At 43.2% G+C, this 18,346-nt stretch overlaps 1 protein-coding gene across 4 annotated transcripts in view; it reads left to right on the top strand.

Annotated features, from left to right (window-relative positions):
* Positions 1-6,226: 6,226 nt before the first annotated feature.
* Positions 6,227-18,346, top strand: part of USP9X (ubiquitin specific peptidase 9 X-linked) — a 96,171-nt gene continuing 84,051 nt past the window's right edge. Inside the window, exon 1 of one of the 4 annotated variants that reach the window (XM_064407315.1) lies at positions 6,227-6,703. The gene's annotated coding sequence lies outside the window, so the exon portion shown is untranslated. Of the gene's footprint in view, positions 6,704-13,477; positions 13,493-18,346 lie in introns of those variants that run through there. The other 3 variants (XM_064407316.1, XM_064407313.1, XM_064407314.1) reach the window with 3 other exon arrangements.

Here is an 18,346-nt window from a genome sequence, read left to right as displayed (position 1 = left end):
CAGAAGAACGTCTAACCATGTCTTACTACATGTGCATCCAAAAGTACAAACACAAGGAAAAAGCAGATAATTAAAGGGATGTTATGATATGATATTTGATTCTCATTTTAACCTAGGAAATAACCAGCAATAAATTTAAAAGCAGATGAACTCCAGAACTAGTAGTTTAGATTTCAAAAAGAAAATTAACTTGTAGATATCAGATTTGTCCATTTGGTCCCAATTTGTAACTGAGAGCAGTGCAAACTACAGAAGTAGTGACAAGTCAATTGAACTTCTAAAGGGCATTTTGCTTGATATTCAAAAAAGTCAAATCACAGAAATAATCCTCTGTTTACAGCATAAACTTTAGCTTTTGTCCTTTGATGTTATTTCCACATATTTAGATTCTGAATTACACTTACCTTCCCAAAATAATGGTATAGAAAAAAATAAATGGAAAAGAACCAGTGTGCTGAAAAAAAGCAGGTTGCCTCTGGATGATAAAACATCTACTTAAATATTGTTTCAGTAGACCAACTGATATGTCTAGTAAAAACAGACAAGCTTTGATGCATACAAGCCTGTTTTCAGATCTAATAAAAGATATTACCCTCTTTACAAGTTCTGGCTTGCTTACTGCCTTATACCATCCTGGCTACAAAGACACAGCTATTGCTCAAACATTATTGCTGCTGTGAACCTTCCAGCCAAAATATCGCTACTGCTGCAGAAGTCCTAGTAGGAGTTCCTTCACATTTATCCAACATATTTTAATGTAATCTCTCAGAAGGGCTGCAGGGCTACATAAAATACAGCATGGCATGCAGTTAATCTGCATTGTGTTCTGAGGTGACCTGTCACAGAGACGTGATGGAACAGCAGCAGCAGTTACCAAAATTCAGCCCTTGCAAATCATCCATGTAAACTGGCATTTGCTTACTGTTCCATTTCATCTAAAGAGAAATAATGATTGTTTTGGACAATGGGGGTTATTTTTGCAGGTAACTGGCAATAAAACAGATAATTGAGAAAAACTTCTGGAAAAAGTTAAAAAAGGGTAGAGTGGAGTGAAAGCACATAACTAAAGGTTCCAAAATCCTACCAGTCTGCATGCTACTGTCTGAAATCCCTCTTTAGACTGAACAAAGAAAATCTTTAGTCACATAAAAGGGAAAAAAACCTAGCTTTACAAAATTGCAAACTTTCTTCCTGTAAATATTTTTAGATTTAAACCTTTCTCAGAAGATATTTTTATAAAGCTCAGATAAAGCAATTGATACAAGATCTGAAATATATCTTTGTTTCTGTTCAAATCATGCTTGCTTGTTTGTTTCAAAATCTGTGGTTTACTCTTAAATAATTTTTTCCTATTGTTTCTGATAACACTGATCAGAATTTTCTGGTTTCTTTTTTCTTTTTTCCATTCCAAATGTGTAGTGGCAACCCTTCTCCCTTCAGACTACCCTATTTTGAAGTTTTGAAACTTCTCATGGTTTCTTAATGACACTGGTTTCACATGATCCCATTGTCTGGCTCTGCCTCTGCCTCTGCCTCTGCCTGTTGGTTCCCCTTGATTCTTTCAGCCAATTTCAGTAAACCCTGAATGAGGAAAAAGAGCTTTCAAAGAGATATTAATTCCTACAAAAATTTAGGAAGAGGAAGAAGAAATGCCAAAGGAATGCCCACTGTGGGAAAGGGAAGTACAGCTCAGTTATTATTCCTCCTGCTTACTATTAGCTAATTAAGCTCCTGCCTAGCCCAGAGTATCCAACATAAACCAGGCACTCCAGCACATGAGGGATTTAATTTGGGGTTGAAGGGAGATCAGAGCTGGAAGGCTGTAGGATGCTCATCCCTAGGAAAAGAAGCTGCACCCATAACAACGCTGGTGTTTACAAACCCTGCTGAAGAGAAATTGGCCATGATGTGTGGTGGATGGGGCTTGAGAACAACAGGCTCCCTCAAAGCCCCACCAGTGCCATGACAAACACTCTGTGTGCAGAGGCATGCAGAAAAGCTGAGGAATTGCAGTACTTCACAAATCCACAGAATTTCTTGCTGTTTTTTCAAACAATGTCCTCATCTAGCGCATTTAGGAACAACACCGACAAGTTTTGAGAACAGTTTCCCTTCTTCCCTCACTCTACTCTTAAGGCTGGAAGGAAGTCAAACTTCTTCAAGGTTCATGTGGGTGAAGAGGACCATATGGCTGTCAAATCAATTTTTTGAACTTTGTCCAAGTCCTACAAGACAGATGCTTTTCACATGGACACCACATGGTTTATCTGAGGACAGTTCAGCTAGGAATGAACTAGACAGGAAAAATATTTTGAATTGCCCCCTCTCCAAAAGATAGGCGAGATACTCTTTTAGGCCTATAAACAGACTTTTTGACAAATGGTCTCTGCAACATCTTCTGAGCATTTGGTAGGCACACTGAGAATTTCTGCTCATGCTGTTCATTTAACCCAGAAGTGCACAACTAAATGAATAACATGAAAATGCCACACCATGCTTCTCTTATCACAAGAAGTGTTCCTCATCAGGTAACATCCTTTCCTCAACGTGAGAGACCAACTGAATCTTTTTCTCATAAAAATCTACAGAACCTTTTTCTTTAAAAATTTCTATTATTTCTTCCTAAGCAACCATTCTTTTGTACCTGTAAGTATGGAGCACAAACTGGATTTAACTGCTTCGATGAGTCTTTCAAGAGTGACACGATGCCCATTCCAACATTACTGTTAATATCTCTTACAATCAGAAAACAGAAGTTGAAAGATGGAAAGTGAGTGACCACTATGAAGAGAAGTCTGACACTGATGTGAGGACTGTAATTAAAGCAGTCACCTCAGGAGAAACTAAAATGAAATGTTTATACTTGACCTTTATTTGCAACGGAAAAGAGATAGAGCATCACTCCAGGAGAGTTTTTACAACTTTGTGATACATCATTATCATGGGATTTTTTTCCCTAATTTTGAATGTTAATTTATATGTAAAGTACTGTCACACAACCTGTTGTTTTCTGAGTGTTGTGGACAGTGTGTGATGCAGCATCCAAGGGGCTGAAGCAGGAAAAAAAAGATCTTTTGTGGGTCTGTGGAAAAATTCTTCTTTCTCCCATCTGTCATTCCTCCTTTTGCTACCCCACTGCAAAACTCCACAGCTTTAGTCTGATCAGCAGCATTGTAAATTTCATTTTTCATGGAGCAGTGCAGCATCGACCAGAGTTTAAGAAGTGGGGATAAACACACCCATTAACACAGAGATTTTCTAAATTCTGAGTAATTCCCTCACCAGAATGTTTTGGTTTTCATTTTCAGCTAGTTCACAACTGGTTTCACTTTTTGTTTGATGGGCTAGCTGCAGTGCTGGAGCAGGGAAGCCTTCAGGGAAATGCTTCCCTTCCCCTCATTTTCACACTGAATTAAAGATGTCATAAAAGCATTTCTAATCATATCAACAATTTCTAATCATACCAACAGTTGTGTACAGCGGGGAATTAACCAGAATTCTGTCACAGAATTTGGAGCACTTTGTCAGATTTGTGAATTCCTACTGACTTCTTTCTTCATCTCATGGGTATTCTTTAATCAGCAATTTATCTCGCTTGTATTCTTTTGTTTCCACAGCTGCTGCACAAAGACAAACTGGTAACATTTATTTGCAGTGTTGGGGTGTGTGACCCTTTTCAGGCAGAGGAGTGTAGCACAAGCTGAGCCACAGCAATGCCCTCTTTGGGCATCGCTGAGCAATGTGCCTGAGCAAAGAGGGGCAGGCCCAGATTCTTGTCTGGGGAGGAAGAATTCCCCAGCCAGAAGTCCGTGTGCAGATTGCTGGTTCAGGAACCACACAGGGCCATTGCAGACCCAACACCTTCTTTTATTTGGTGCCATAAATAGCTGTGTGCCTCAGCCTATCCTGACCTTTGATTAGCACGGCTTCAAGCACTCCAGAACACACCTTTGGACCAGGCAGCAGGTCAGATATAAACAACAATAGTTTTGGTTTTTAACCCATGCAAAATTCCTCCAGTACTGCTGTGCTTCTGCAAATTGTACATAAAGTAGAATCTAAAACCTGAAAAGTATCACCAAAGCTCCCAGAGAGCTGAAGAGGAAATGTTTCTTCATCTCTTCCAAGCCTAAGGATTCAATTAAAATAATCAAAGCTCCCACTCTTTCTCTTGGAATGCTTCTTCACAAGAGGGAATTCTGGCCACAAGTTGTACCACCATTGTTTCCACAGCTACTGCTCATAGCTTTTGTTATTGTTGTTGTTGACTTTTATGTGAACTGACAGTCAATTTCTTGGTGGACAATTGCCCACATTATAAAAATCCACTGATGTGTCACTCTTTGGCTCTGCCAAAAAAAGCCACGGTGGTCAGAAGGAACACAGAATTTGGCCTGTCATTAAAACAAGGGTCTACTTAATACAAAGAAATGACCATCAAAAAACACAGTTTATTTTTAAATATATTTTAAAGTGTCAAAATATAGGCAACTACAATTGTCTGAGGTGTCACCATGCCTCTGTAAACAGTGAAGGGCTTGAGGGAGAAGAATACTGTGGTGGCAAGGGAAGGAACAAGCATTGTAGGTGCAGCTGTTTCCAATGCTTTCCCTGGAAAACAAAGTGGATTAATGGGAAATAGGAGGAAAAGCTGAAAGTAGCTGATAAGGGACAAAAAGGAGGCCACAATAACATGCCCAGAAGCATGAAAATCACACAGATAAAAGAGCTGTTTTGATATGATTACATGTATTTCTAACCCAAACACAAAAAAGTTACACTTGCAAACTTTCACCATGGTTATGGCTTGTTTTTATTGTTGAAGAAAATGCACATGCAGCTATTCCTTCAGTAAACAAAGTGTTGCATTTGTACAGTGATGAAGCAGCTGCATCCCTTGTTTTGTTTACTGAGTGGCTAACACAGCAATGTACTTCAGATTTCCATCCCAAACCATACCAAGTAATGGCCAGCAAAAAACCTAGTAACTCTGCTAAACCAGGAAATATCAGAACTTATCACCACTTGATTCTGAGCTCTAGCTTTTTACTGAAAAACACCCACCCAATGTTGTTCCATCTCCTGCAATGAGCAATTGGGTGTTTTTTTAAAAGTTTTTTAGTCTTTTGCCATTGCATGGCCGAAAAGAAAACATTTTGCACTAGAGTTAAGGTTGTCGGCCGGAGCCTCTCGAGCAAATTCCAACCTGGAGAGCCTAAATTCCTCCTGTGTTTTCAGCTCAATACAATCTTTCACTTCCTGCTCCGCAATTCTTGAATGATGTTGTTAAAACGAGACTTTGATCTCGGAATTGAGACTAACAAAACTTTAAGCACCACTTCAGGTATTCCTGAAGTCCGAGTTCCCCGTATCTGCCAAACTGCTGTGCTGCCACAAGGCATCCTTTCCCGTTTTAACAGGATTTAAATCCAGGTCGCTACACAAAGCACGTACAGAGACCGGGCTTCTACTGTGGCCACGTAAATGCAGAGAGAAAGGAACCAAAGAGAGGAAAAACAACCAAAGGAAAAACAACCACAGCATCACGTAATAGTCAGAGCTGGAAGGGACGCACGGAGCGCAGGGCACCCCCAGAGCCACCCGTGTGCCCCGAGCGCCTCGTCCCGCGGCACGCTGGGCTCTGCCAGGCTCGGGGCCGTGACCGCTGCCCCGGGGGGGCTGCAAGAGGGAGAAAAGCTGCGTTCGGGTTTGCAAAGGCGGCGGTGTCGCCGAGCGGGGTGCGAGCCCCGCGGGCCCTCAGGGCCGGCGCCGCCGCCGCTCCCCTCAGCCGCCCGCGCTGACGTCACCGCCGTCACCGCCCTGACGTCACCATCCGGGCCCCGGCGCGCGCCCGGCGGCGCGGCGCGGGGCCACAATGGGGAGAGCGCGCGCGCGCCCGCCCAACCGACGCGGAGCAGGCCCCGCGCGCGCCCGCGCGCCGCCGGCCGTGCGTGCGTGTGTTGTGTGTGTGTCCCCGCACAGTGCTCGTCCTTCCCTCACCGCCGCCCCCCGCCCCGCACACGGACACACGGAGGGGGGCCGGCCGGCAGCGGCGGCCCCCGGGCGGGCACACGGGCAGCGCGTCACCGCCGCGCTCGGGTGGCCGAACCGCCGCCGCGCTGGGCCGGGTGCGGAAGGCGCTGCCGGCGCCGCCATCTTGCCCACGGGGCCCCGCCAGACGCGGCTGCGCCGCCGCCGCCGCGAGCGCGAGGAGCCGCCGCCACTGCCGCCTCCCTCCGCGCTGCCTCCCCCGCACCGCCGAGCCCTCAGCGCCCAGCTCCCGCCGCCCGGCCCGGCCCCGCCACCCCCGCCCGGCCGAGCCCCGGGCGCGCGTCCGCCCACCCCCCCCGCGTGCGCCCGGTGCCCGGACGGGGCGGAGCGGAGCGCGCAGGCCCCGGCCCAGCCCCAGCCCGAGCCCAGGCAGGGCCGCCGCCGGGCAGCAGCTGGTGACGCAGGAAAAACGCCCCAGAGAGAGAGGAGCGCTCAGGGCCGGCACCCGGAGCGCGGGCAGCGGCGCCGGATTTGCCCTCCCGCTTCCCGCCGCAGCGCAGCCGAGTGGGAACCGGGGGAAGCGGAGCCGCCCCCTCAGAGCCGCGGCCTGGCATGAGACCGTGCCCCGCCGGCCGCCGGGCATGAGGCAGCGCCCAGCAGGGCTCCGGGCCGCCGCAGCAGCCGCCGCGGGACGAGGGGAAGCGGTGCGGGGGTGAGTGCGGAGCGGTGCCCGGGCGGGGCCGGGCAGCTGTTTGCGCTCCCCGGGGATGGGGCTCCGCGGGCCGGGGCGCGGCTGGGGGCGAGGACGGAGCTCCCCGGGAGCCGCGGGGTGCGGGGCGGCGGCAGCGCCTCCCTCGGAGCCCCGGCGTGTCGGCCCCGCACCGCCGTGTTTTGGAGGGCGAGGGAAAATGGCTGACGGCTCCTCATCCCCGGCTGCCGGCGGGGGGGAACGACCGGCGGCCTCGGGGGGCTCCGGCCGCCTCTGCGGGGCCCCTCTGGCCGGACCCCCCCGCTGAGGAGGGCCCGGTGCGTCCCCGCAGCGCGGCACCGGCATCGCCTCCTTTGGTTCTCGCTTCCCTTCGCCCCGAACGCCATTACTGAGGTGGAGTGATTGGGGCCGCGTAGGCCCGGGCGACGCCTGGAAATCAGGCCCTGCCGAGGCGCTTTCCCGTCGGTCTCAATGAAATCCAGCAGCAGCAGCTCGTTCACGCCCGCTGTAAACACTGTTAACACGTAGGCCACTCCTCTGGCCTCGGCTCCCAGCGCCCCGGCTTCCATGTAGGAAAAACGTTCGTGGCTTTTTTTTTCATCTCATTTCTGCAGTTCGCCGCGCCGCTTCTCCTCGGAGTTGTGTCTCGGGGCTTGTCTGTAGCGATTTATTTTAGGCAGGACAGCCCTCTTCCCTTGCCCGACGTGTACGGCAGAGGTAGTTGCGTGTAGTTTGGCCGCAGATACTCGCTGTTATTGTCCTCGATAAAACGGGATTTCACCACTTGGATGGGTTGTTGGGGTTTTTGTGTGTTGGTTACCGCTGTGTTAACGTGTGCTGTCCCACTTTGTGCAGCTTTGTTTGTATACAGTGGGAATAGCTTTTGAAAATTACTTATTTTGTTCTTGAGTGATTTTTTTTCCTTGTTGAGGTATCCAGAAATGTTGGGGTAGTTTTTAAGATGCCATATTTAATTTTCAGCTTGCTCCTTCAGAAGTCCAGTTAGGTATTTTGAAGATTTGCAGTAGCTCGCATCTGTACAGGAAAAAAAGAACCTTTCAGGAAAGAATTGTTCTAATTAAATGTTCAAAGGACTCCCAGGCTCGCTGCAGACATATTGTGTCTGTCTCAGCTGTTTTCATGTTATCTGTACAGCTCGGTTTCTACTCGCAGTTTTGCAGCTGTGTTCATATCTCTGGACGTTTGTACCAGCCCAGAGACCCTCTGGAGTCGCAGGCTCGGAGCCAGCACAAGGCCTGCTTTTGCTGACCTACTTGCAGAGCTGGGGCCTGTATTTTTTTAAAAAGTTGTTGAATTGAGATACTGTTATGCGTTCTTCGGTAGACTTGTGGCAACACTTGCTGTGACAGATCACGTAACCCGGCTTTTTCGGCAGCTTCTCAGAGGCCTGACAAATGGGTGGCAAAATTGTTACATTTAGGAGGGGGCTATTAATGGGTGTTTGGGGGATTGACCTTTATTGATTATGGAATACAAACAGTGTCCCTGGTAAGAAAGAGTTAGGGGTGACTGAAAGCTGTCACCACAGCTAACTTTATTATTCATATTGTACTTGGGAATTTTTTTTTCATATTTTACTTGAGAAATTGTCAGGCCTCCCCACCAAAAGTGTTGCTGATGAAGTTTCATATTTATTTCAGCAAAACCCAAGTCATACATGAGGGAGTTGGTTTGTTTGGGCTTTTTTTCTGTTTTGTTTTCTAAAACAATGCTTTTGATTCTTGGAGTTGAAGTAATGTTTATTCTTTGAACCAGCAAACTACAGTAGCTGATACCAAGAATTTCAGGGAGGCATATAGAATACATGGATTGATTATTCTGTTGCAGTGCACCAGACAACAGTGATGCTTAATGATAGCTGTGTACAAAACCCAAAAACATAATCATACAGCTGCAGTGGAAGAAACTCAAATTATCAGCATGTTTATGGGGAGGGAGTTAACCAGAAATAAATGTAAGATTGTATCATGGTAACTTTTCCTTCTCCAGAGGGTCTTGTACTTTCCTTTTGTGTAGTTTGTCTTCGGGGTGTTTCTTTTGGAAGCTTCTGTCTTAATCTTGCCTGGCTGATTTCTCTGCCCATGGAATTGACAGGAAGACTACATCTGGAGGTGGTAATCAATAAAGACAGTGGTAGCAAAACTGTTTTCCCTCTCTGTGGAACACTGTCACCCTTACATAAACATTTTATTCCCCACATTGTGGTGCCTTTGTACTCAGACCAGTGCAACTACTCTGTGTTCTAAAGGGACACTTTTAGGTTTATATATTTTATTAATATGCTCAAATTCATAGATGAGAGTCTCAAAATAAACTAAAATAGTGATTAATGTCTGTTTTTCAGAATTAAATAGACTTCTGAGAAAATAAAGGTACCTGCAATACCTTTGTTCCAAGACATCTTATATTTGAAATTAAAATTAGTTTAGGACCTTCCAGTATGAATGCAGCCCTGGGTAGGAATTAATTTATTTATTAGTTTGAACAATTTATTTTAAAATGGCTTTGAAGTTCTGTTTCTGTCAGGTGTGTATTGAAAATATATTAAATTCCATGGAAAGTATTTCTGCCCTTCCTGCTCTGGTTTAGACAAGTTCAGAAATTATTTCAGATATTTGAATGGAAAGTGCTTTTATGTTATGCAGTACTCTGAGTGTAGAGATATGTCTGTATATGTGTATATAAATATATATATGTGTGTATGTATTTACTTTTTAAAAAAAGAAATGCTGTTTTATCTATTCTGAAAGATCTAAAATAGGTATATTTTGAAAACACCCAGATCAAGATAGCCTCATTTGTGAAGCAAATGAATCAAAGGTGTCCTTTACTGTTTTTAACTTAAAGCAGGATTTTTTTTCTTTTTAAGGACAATCCAAACCCTGCAAAACCCTTGAACTATAGTACTTACTTTGATTCTTTCTCTTGGAATCACAAGAGCCTTGCTTATCCAGCACTTGCAGAGACCAGTGTGAAGATGTAAGAAACTTTGCTGGATTTTGTGTTAATTTGAAAAGTTGTAAATGAGAAGGCTTTTGTGTAGACAGGTTGCTGGGTGTGAGCATTAATAGTGATCTGCATGTGGATTCTCTTGTGCAGGTACCTGAAGTTTTTCTTACATGGATGTGTCTTCTCTTCAACCTCTGTGTAGCTGCACCCAGTTTTATTGTCCATATCACCCCTGTTTAAAATCAGAATTCTCAGTTTAAAGCTTTACTTCAGGGTATGTTTTGGAACACAGCTTGGTAATTTCTGTCTTTCATTGCAGTCCTTGTCTTTTGCAAAGCTGGCAGCATTGTGTGCTGTTCCTGTAGGTTTGTCTCATATCACACCTGTTATCTGTGATCTGTAAATACACAGCATTACCTTTATTTTTAACATAACTGAGCATTGCTCTGACACTCCAGAGCAGAGGCCAAGTTGGTCACTATTAGCACAGACTTGCATGCAGTGAGACTTGAATTTTTCTATCTGGGAAGTTTCAGCTACTTCAGATTCTGTGTTAGAAAAAACACAGTGACTTCTTTCCATGTATGAAATCTATTTTTTTTGTTCTCTTACTAATGTAGGAACATCTGAAAGTTCTCACACTCTTATTATGAAGGCCATAATTCATTATGAGTTTCCTTTTTAGAACAGTTATGTTGTATTGGCTGGCTCTCTTATGCTTAAGGCTACAATTGACTTGAGAATATGGCTGACAGAGGTTTTAGATATTGTGTTTAGAGCCTTCAGTAGATAGGGCAGAAAACTGTTCTGTCATTACCTTGCACCCTCAAAATGTCAGCTGCTGCCTTTCTGATACATTGCAGTGCTCACCTGAGCCCATTGGTGCATGGAGGTCTGGGTTGGTAAAGTGATTTAAAATGGGGTGTTGGTGACATTGCAGGAGGGCTGTTAATAACTGTCCTCGCTGCAGAGGATAGGAGGAAAGTAAGTAAGGTCTTAAAGTAGCCAGTTGTGACTTAGTATTAAAACTTTTTGCTTCTCTTCTGTTTTGTTTTTTTTTCCTTGAGGGAGCTTAACAGCACAACCAGTTTCTTCTGCATTTTCTGTTGTGAATTTTCTAGTATTTGCTTTGTTTTATAAGAAGCCATTAGTTACTCATTTTGAGAGTTGGATTCAGTCTGCTTGTTATTAAGGCTTTTTGGTTGTGAGTTGTTGATGTGTTCTCAAATAAAAATTATAATGCTTGAAATGCAAACCACTGGGATATAGGTATGATCCCAAGCTTGCTTTTTAAAAGAACATTGTTGATATATGATGTTCTTAAAAAATCAGTTCCTCTTGACTGTGAGAATGATTACTTGCTTTTGGTTGCCTTTGTGTCAGTACAGCTCTGAAGGAGGTCCATGGGATGTAGATTTAAGATCTAGGTGTATTTTAACGCTGGTATCAGCAACCATTTTCATGAAGTCAGATTGAAGATGCTTTGGAAGTAATGGGTAACTATCAGGAATGTTACTGTGGGAAGCTTTTATTTGTAGCATCCTTGATCTGCTTACAAAACCACTATGTAACCCTGTTTAGTGACTTCGTTTTTGTTACACATGTAACTGCTAACAGAAAAATGTGATTTTCTTGCATTTAGATCTTTGCATGGACATTTCAGTAAATCCTGCTGTTTGCTCGTTAGCATTTAGCTGTGGATTTACTCAGAAGAGGGGAATTCCACATTGCATCATTCCTTAGAGATGTGCTTTTTTTCCAAATTCCGTTTTTAAGCTGTGTATTCAAGACTGTGTGGAAGGCAAGACATCCTCGTTGCATGAGTTTCCTCATATCCTCTCTGTTACAAATTGCAAAATACTTCTTTTTTTAACAGAAGTCTTCAAGTGACTGCTTCAAAGTAATGAAAAGCATGCAGAGGGAATTTCAGGGCTGTCTTTTCATTAAGCTTTCATGTAAAATACCCAAAACTCAAATAATAGAAAATTGTCCCTAGAAGAGCCTTTAAGACAAGTAGCACTTTTTTGTAACAGTCGAATGACACATGGAATGAGAGAAAAATGCATGTTCCAAATTCCACAGGGTTCAGTCCTTAACTAATTTAATTGCTGCTTAACCTTTTCTCCAGCTGCAGCAGGACTGGGTGTGGGAAGAGGAAAAGGTTTGGTTTGTCTTAGCTGCAGCAACATGACATGGTGAAAGAAGGAAAAAAAGATTGTTTAGAAATGTGTTCAGTAAGAAAAGTCAGTGGTGATGTGTGTCAGCTATGATCTCTCTGTTGCCAGAGAGGCTTTTTTGGTTGGAGGAGGGTGTCCTCACTGCCACTGTGCTGTGGGACAGTGGGGACAGGCCTGTGTGGGCTGTGGCTGGAACTTCAGTTTTCTTGTCCAGAAATAAATTTGACAGCGGGGTGAAGAAAAGTCTCTTTTGAAATATAAGATAGGAATGAACGTTGTCAAAACATACTGGTAAATTAGCCTTGAGTTGTTTATGTGTAATGTTTTTCTGTTGTTTTAGCAGTAAACTTCAGATTGTTTTTTACTACATTTCAACAGGACAAGTTCATGAATTTGAAAGTTTAATGAGAAAGGTGTATCTGTTTAACTTGATTTATAAGTAAATATGTTGACATAATGCTGAAATTTTGATAAACCCAAATACTAAACTATACTTCAAACTGTATTTTAGACTTTATTAATTTCTGATTTAGAAATAGAATATTAATTGTTTGATAATTTCTGATGTTTTCTTTTAATGTGTTTTCCTGAATCCTTTAGCTGTGAGGATTTTCCTTTTTTTTAATCTGAAATTGTGACATAAATCCTCTGGAGGTTGAAGGTATAACTCAAGTGGCTGGTTTACAGTTTGAGGTTCAGTTTTGCACAGCTCTCCATGTGTGTTGGCCTGTCTTTCCGACACTGTTTTATTAACCACAGTGGGGCCTTAAAATCCCAGGTGCTTTTCCTTGAGCACTTAGAGTGGTGTCTGTGTGTAGACACACGTGTGCACACACTCGTGCAGTGGGACTTTTTCTAGGATGATGTACTGACTTTTTTTCTTAGGTGAGGTGTAATGTCAGATTTCTAAAGTGCTTTACAGTTCTCTTGCTGTGCCAGGATGTCTTTGTGATAGTTTTGGTAATTGGGCAGCAGCACAGCCTGGAAATTCTTACAGTGTGTCTTCTTGTAGTAGTTCAGCCAGGTTGCTGTGGTTGACAGTTTGTCACATGTCTAGTGAAGATGCAGCTGAAAACATGAATTCCCTTTGTGCCTTTTTTCCCCTTTCCTTCCATGTATAGGATTGCAAAACTGAGGTTGGTTTTTGTTGTTGTTTTTTTGAATGGATGCAGCAACCATCAGCTGAGTGATGTTCAGTGAGATGATCAGTGAGTTCAGTGGTAGTGAAGTCTTGCTATGAGCTAATGTGTAATGAAAAAACCCCAATTAGTCCCAGCCTCTGGTTAGCAGGTGTAAGGCTGGAATTTTCCACTTATCTGCACCATTCTGAGATTTTTGACTAGATGAAGGAGGGTTTGATAATTCATCCTGTCATGAATGTTCCTTTTATTTTCTTTCACTTTCCTGATAATGGTATGAATTTTTGGGACCAGTAGAGCTCGGGATATGTTGCCTGGAGGCAGCTGGAGGAGGACAGTGGTTAGTTTAGTTCCATGGTTGGCAGGTGAGAGCCAATAGAAGAGTTTAATTTGGAGGTTCCACTGCAGTGTGTTGGTTGTTCCTTAGATGGTACTTGAGAAGATGATCTTTTTCTGAAGATGAAATTGTACCAATACTGATGCACTGTTGTGTCACATTTAGCCAGGTACAAGTGTCACCCTGAGGGCTGAGGTGTTGTGCAGGTTGTGGACTCAGGCAGGCCAGCAGTGAGTAACTCCACAGCTGAGAGCAGAGGATCAAACTCTCTCCTGCTTTGTGCTCTCGTGTGCTTACACTGTGCTACACCTGAAATGCACTTGGAGGATTTGGCAGTGCTGATGGGTCACTGCAGTTCTTTGTGGGTGTGAAAATGCAATAAATAAGTAGTAGTTCATGCTTAAAATGAAGACTAACCCTGTGGTTCTACTTTCAGTTAGTCTAACAGCAAAATTTGCTTTAAATGTGAGTTTGTCACTGTATGTCACTCAAGTTCTAAATTGCAGTTGTCCACTAGAATTCATTATTCCATATATTTGCCATACTCAGTTTCTCTAGTGTGGTTCATCAATTTAAGTTCTTGTCTTAGAACTTCCTTCCAGAAATGAAGTGGTGGAGGAGAAGCCTGAACACCCATGTTGACGTTTAAACAGTTCAGTTGTGATGATTTTTCCTTTGATAGGAATTATGAAGAAGTTCCTTTGGGGATACATTTCTGTAGGTATAAAAAAACTTTGCTTCTTATATAGGCTGCCAAACTGTTTGTTTTCTCTTAAGCTATTTTCATGATTTTTGTGATTATTTTCTCTTAATAAGAAAATACTGTTAAAATCTTTGTAGTTTGCTTCTACTTGCCTGTTTGGTCAGGGGATAGTAATCTGCTTTCAAGGACAGTTGTCTTGTCTCTGCTGAATAGCTGATGTTCTGTTTCCCAGACCTGGTGATGCTGAGGGTATACTTTGGAGACACTTTCTAGCTGAGAATAAGACAGTGTCTGCATTACAGACAACAACTTGTCACAGGGTGCATATAATCAACTGAGTTTCTTTCTTTGCCTTGCTGCATTTGTAAATATGAGGCTGATGTTTGAGGTGCCTTGTTTTTGCACAGATTCTTGATAAATGGAAGTGAAAAGTTTGTTTTCTTCATATTATTTCTTCAGGACATGGGGTTTGTATCTCAGAGTGGATTTCTCAACAGAACTAAAAGCTTATTTTTTAAAATGTATCCATTATTCATTTTTTAGTCAAATTGTCAGATGGCTTAGTGAAGTTACTTTAAAATTGCGTGAGGTGAAAAACAAATGATGCAAAGAGCCTTGGGAAAAAATTATGAATCATGGTCTATATAAACATTTTATAATAATTTAAGAACCATTTAGTGGGATAGTAAATAGATCCTGTGATCCCACCTGGCTTTGAACACTTCCAAAAATCTGACATCCACAACTCTGGGCAACCTGTTGCAGTGCTTCACCACCTGCACAGTAAAGATTTTGTTCCTAGCCCCTCGTCTAAACCTACCCTCTTCCAGCTTAAAGCATTCCCCCTTGTCCTGTTGCTACATGCCCTTGTCAGAAGTCCCTTTTATGTACTGGAAAGTGCTTTAATGTCTCTCCCCAGAGCCTTGTCTTCTCCAGGCTGAGCAACCCCAGCTCTCTCAGCCTGTCTTTATGGCAGAGTTGCTCTGGCCCTCTGGTCCTTTTCCTGATCTCCTCTGGACCTGCTCCAACAGGGTCTTTCACAAGAAAGGACCCCAGGGCTGGACACAGCACGGGTGGGATGTCTCCAGAGCAGAGTAGGGAACAGAATCCCCTCCTTCACCGTGCTGCCCACAGTGTTTGAATGCAGCCCAGGACACGTTTGGCTTTCTGGGCTGTGGGTGCACATTGCCTGGGTTGTGTTGTGCTTCCTGTCCCCCAGCAGCCCCAAGTCCTTCTCAAAGCTGCTCTCATTCCCTCCTTTACCTGGCCTGTCCTTGTGTTTGGGATTGCTCTGACCCATGTGTAGGAACTTGCACTTGCTCATGAACTTCAGGTTCCCCTAAGTTTATATAAACATGGAAAATGAGGAAATAGCAGAATGAAGCTTGTCATTAAACTGGTGTTTCCCTCCCTGCCTCCCCTTAATTAGGAGCTCTTCCTCCCCTTGGATCCTTGACTCATTCAGTCAGATGGAATTGGATTGTCATTCACTACTTTATCTGTGGAGTTATTTCTTTAAATGCATGTGTGACATCAGTCTAAATTCTGAGTACAATTACTCCTCTGTTAATAAGCTTGATAGGTTCTTTAGGTTCTTTCCATTCTCATCCTGTGTGTTACTTGAATATCAATCAAAAAGTTTGTGTTGTCGTTATGTTATTGATGAAGAACAGAGACACAGAGGCTGTGAACTTCAAACCTACCTCCTGTCATATCTTTTTCAGTGGATTTTTGTTAGATATTCAGGTATTACACAGTTTTGTTGGCTTCAGTTTCTGTTGTGCCTCCTCACTCTTTCTGAGTTTTCTCTTTCTCTCAATACCAAGAAGAATGAGAGGAGGATGAAAAGGTGAATCTGAAAAAGGCTGGTGTGTTCTCCAGCAATGTTTTTGTACAAGACACAGAATTAACTTTGGGCAGTTCTGTATAGCTGCCTTATAAGCCAGAGATTTCCCTTTTATTTCTGAAGTTCTGTTTCTTTCCTTATAAAACATCATTAAACTTCTGTGACAAATAAGGTATGGACAATTTTTCCTCCTGGTGCCTCAGTTGATTACTATTTACCCAAGGGACTTAGGTCAATGGAAATGAAATTACAGTGGAAACCAGATTACTCTGAAAATTCCAATTAGGCAGGAGAAAAGTGACAAATTCAGCCTTTGACAAATACAGAGAGCATGTTGTATCTGTCTCTCATGCAATTTTGTTAAATGAAAACTTGTGAAAAAGTCCTAAGATGTTGACTGTCACAGTGGATGTAGCTGTTGTACTTGGCTACTCGTGCTCTGTCATCTCTAGTTCCATTTTTTCTTTACCAGAGTTTCCAGGTAATGTTTGAATTGTAGAGTTTGGTTGGTTTGCTGACAGTTTCATAGCTCTGGCTTTTTTTTCTTTCTTTTTTTATTTTGGTTTTTGTTGTGGTTGTTGTCGTCACCAGAAATAAAATTTTTTCCCACCTTCTGCGTTTTACAACTTCTGTGGTGTTACCTGCTGTGGCTTTGTCATTAAGTCGTCTGCTTGTAGTGAGAATATTCAAAGTATTACTGCCAAATAATTTTCCTGACTCATTGCAATCTGCTGAGTATTCCACTGGCTTTATCATAATTTCCAGGACAGTTTGTTGCGTTCACCTTCTCAGACTTTTTGCACTTGGCATTATTTGCTGTGGCTGCTTAATATTTCTTTTATGGCTGAACTTGTGCTGTTGGTGGACTGACATTCCTGGCATTTATCATCTGCTAAACAGCTTTCTCTGTGTGCATTTTCCTGTGATATCCATTATGCTTGGGAAGAATTTTGCTCTTTATGACTTTTCTTTGTTGTAAAGGCTCGTTTGTGCTATAATGTACATGAACCTTGATTATATATTAGTTAAATATGTGCTAATTCTAATTGTGTTCTGTTTCCTTCCCTTTCCCTTCTCTTCTAGGGTGTAATTTCATGAGAGATTTGCAGTACTGCTGCAGGAGTTGGTTCTATTCATGGTTATGTGTTCTTCCTGTTTCTCCTGCCATTGTTAGTGTTCACAGGGCATATGATGCAGCTGAAAACTAAAATGATTTTATTCCTATCCCCCAGTTGCCTTTCAGCCAGCTTGGCTTCTTGATCTGGCTGGTGGGGTGGTGATGCAAGGGCTAATTCCATAGTGGTGAAAAAGTGGTAAGGATGGAATCCAGCAGGATCACCCTCCTTCCTTTCTTGTCACTGTGGAGACTTCCCTGATTTCAAACGGACTGAGAGGCTCTGCCCTGGGTGAAGGCTTGTCCACATGCAGAGATACAAGGAGATCTATTTTCTGAAACTTCTCAGGATATTATTCTTGTACTGGGGGATGAGATTGCTGTTGCACACTGAGATCCCAACGGTGGAAGCAGAACAGATCCATGCACACACTGTGGTAGCAAAATCACCTTTCTGGAGTTCTGTCACTCTCACGTGGTGCTGGTTTAAGCACTGTCCCTGAGAAGGACAGGTCCAGTGTTCCTCTTGTCTCTCTGGGCCTGTTGGTAGGCTCAGCTCAGAAATGGGATCTTTGTAGGCTGTTTTGTGACTGAAGGGAGGGCTCATTAGCAAGGGGGTTTATGGGATTGGCAGTTTATGGGATTATTTCAGTGCAGGGAGAGCAGCAGCAATATGTGCTGTGTTTTTTTTTATTTTGTGTGTGGTGAGTTGTGGGTTTTTTGAATGACGTGCTGGTTTTCAGATAGCTGCAACAGAGTTCTTAACCCCATCCTCAGCCCTTAGGATGATTGTTTTCTCCCATAGTTAGTTGTTTTCTCCTGCATTTCTCAGTAAAGAAGGTTATGACATGCTTTTTAATAGGCTTTATGGATACAGGAATACTGTGTTTCTAGGACTGGTGTCACTTCTTGGTTCTGGCAGGAGTGGAATGAAATAGTGGAAATAATTCTCTTATTTCCAACCCTGCTTTGTTCTTAGTGTACTTTCTAGGGGCTTCTTGTTCCTTTCCAACCTCCTTTTCTATGTATCTTTTTGCATTTATATCAAACTGCAGCCTTTTGTGTTGGCAGAAGGAGCATGAAGACAGAAGACAAAACTGCTGTTCTGTTGCCACTTCTTACTTCCCTATAGAGAGGCCAAGATTTTTAAGGGGAGTTGTTACACAAGTTCTCTGGAGCAAGGAGATAATTTTCAGGGATTTCTGGAGCATTCAGTCTGCCCAAGAAGATGGGCTTGTATGAGTTTGGTTGAAATGGAGCACGTTTAAGGCAGACAATATTAAAAGACATGAGCTATCATCTTGTAACACCTCTAGGGAGCTTGTGCAAGCTTGATTTTTCAGGCTAAGTATCTTCTGAC

The sequence above is a fragment of the Passer domesticus genome, chromosome 2 (assembly GCF_036417665.1).
Source record: "Passer domesticus isolate bPasDom1 chromosome 2, bPasDom1.hap1, whole genome shotgun sequence".
NCBI classification, from domain to species: domain Eukaryota; kingdom Metazoa; phylum Chordata; class Aves; order Passeriformes; family Passeridae; genus Passer; species Passer domesticus.
The sequence above is the reverse complement of the archived record's forward strand: the minus strand, read 5'-3'. Positions and strand labels throughout refer to the sequence as shown.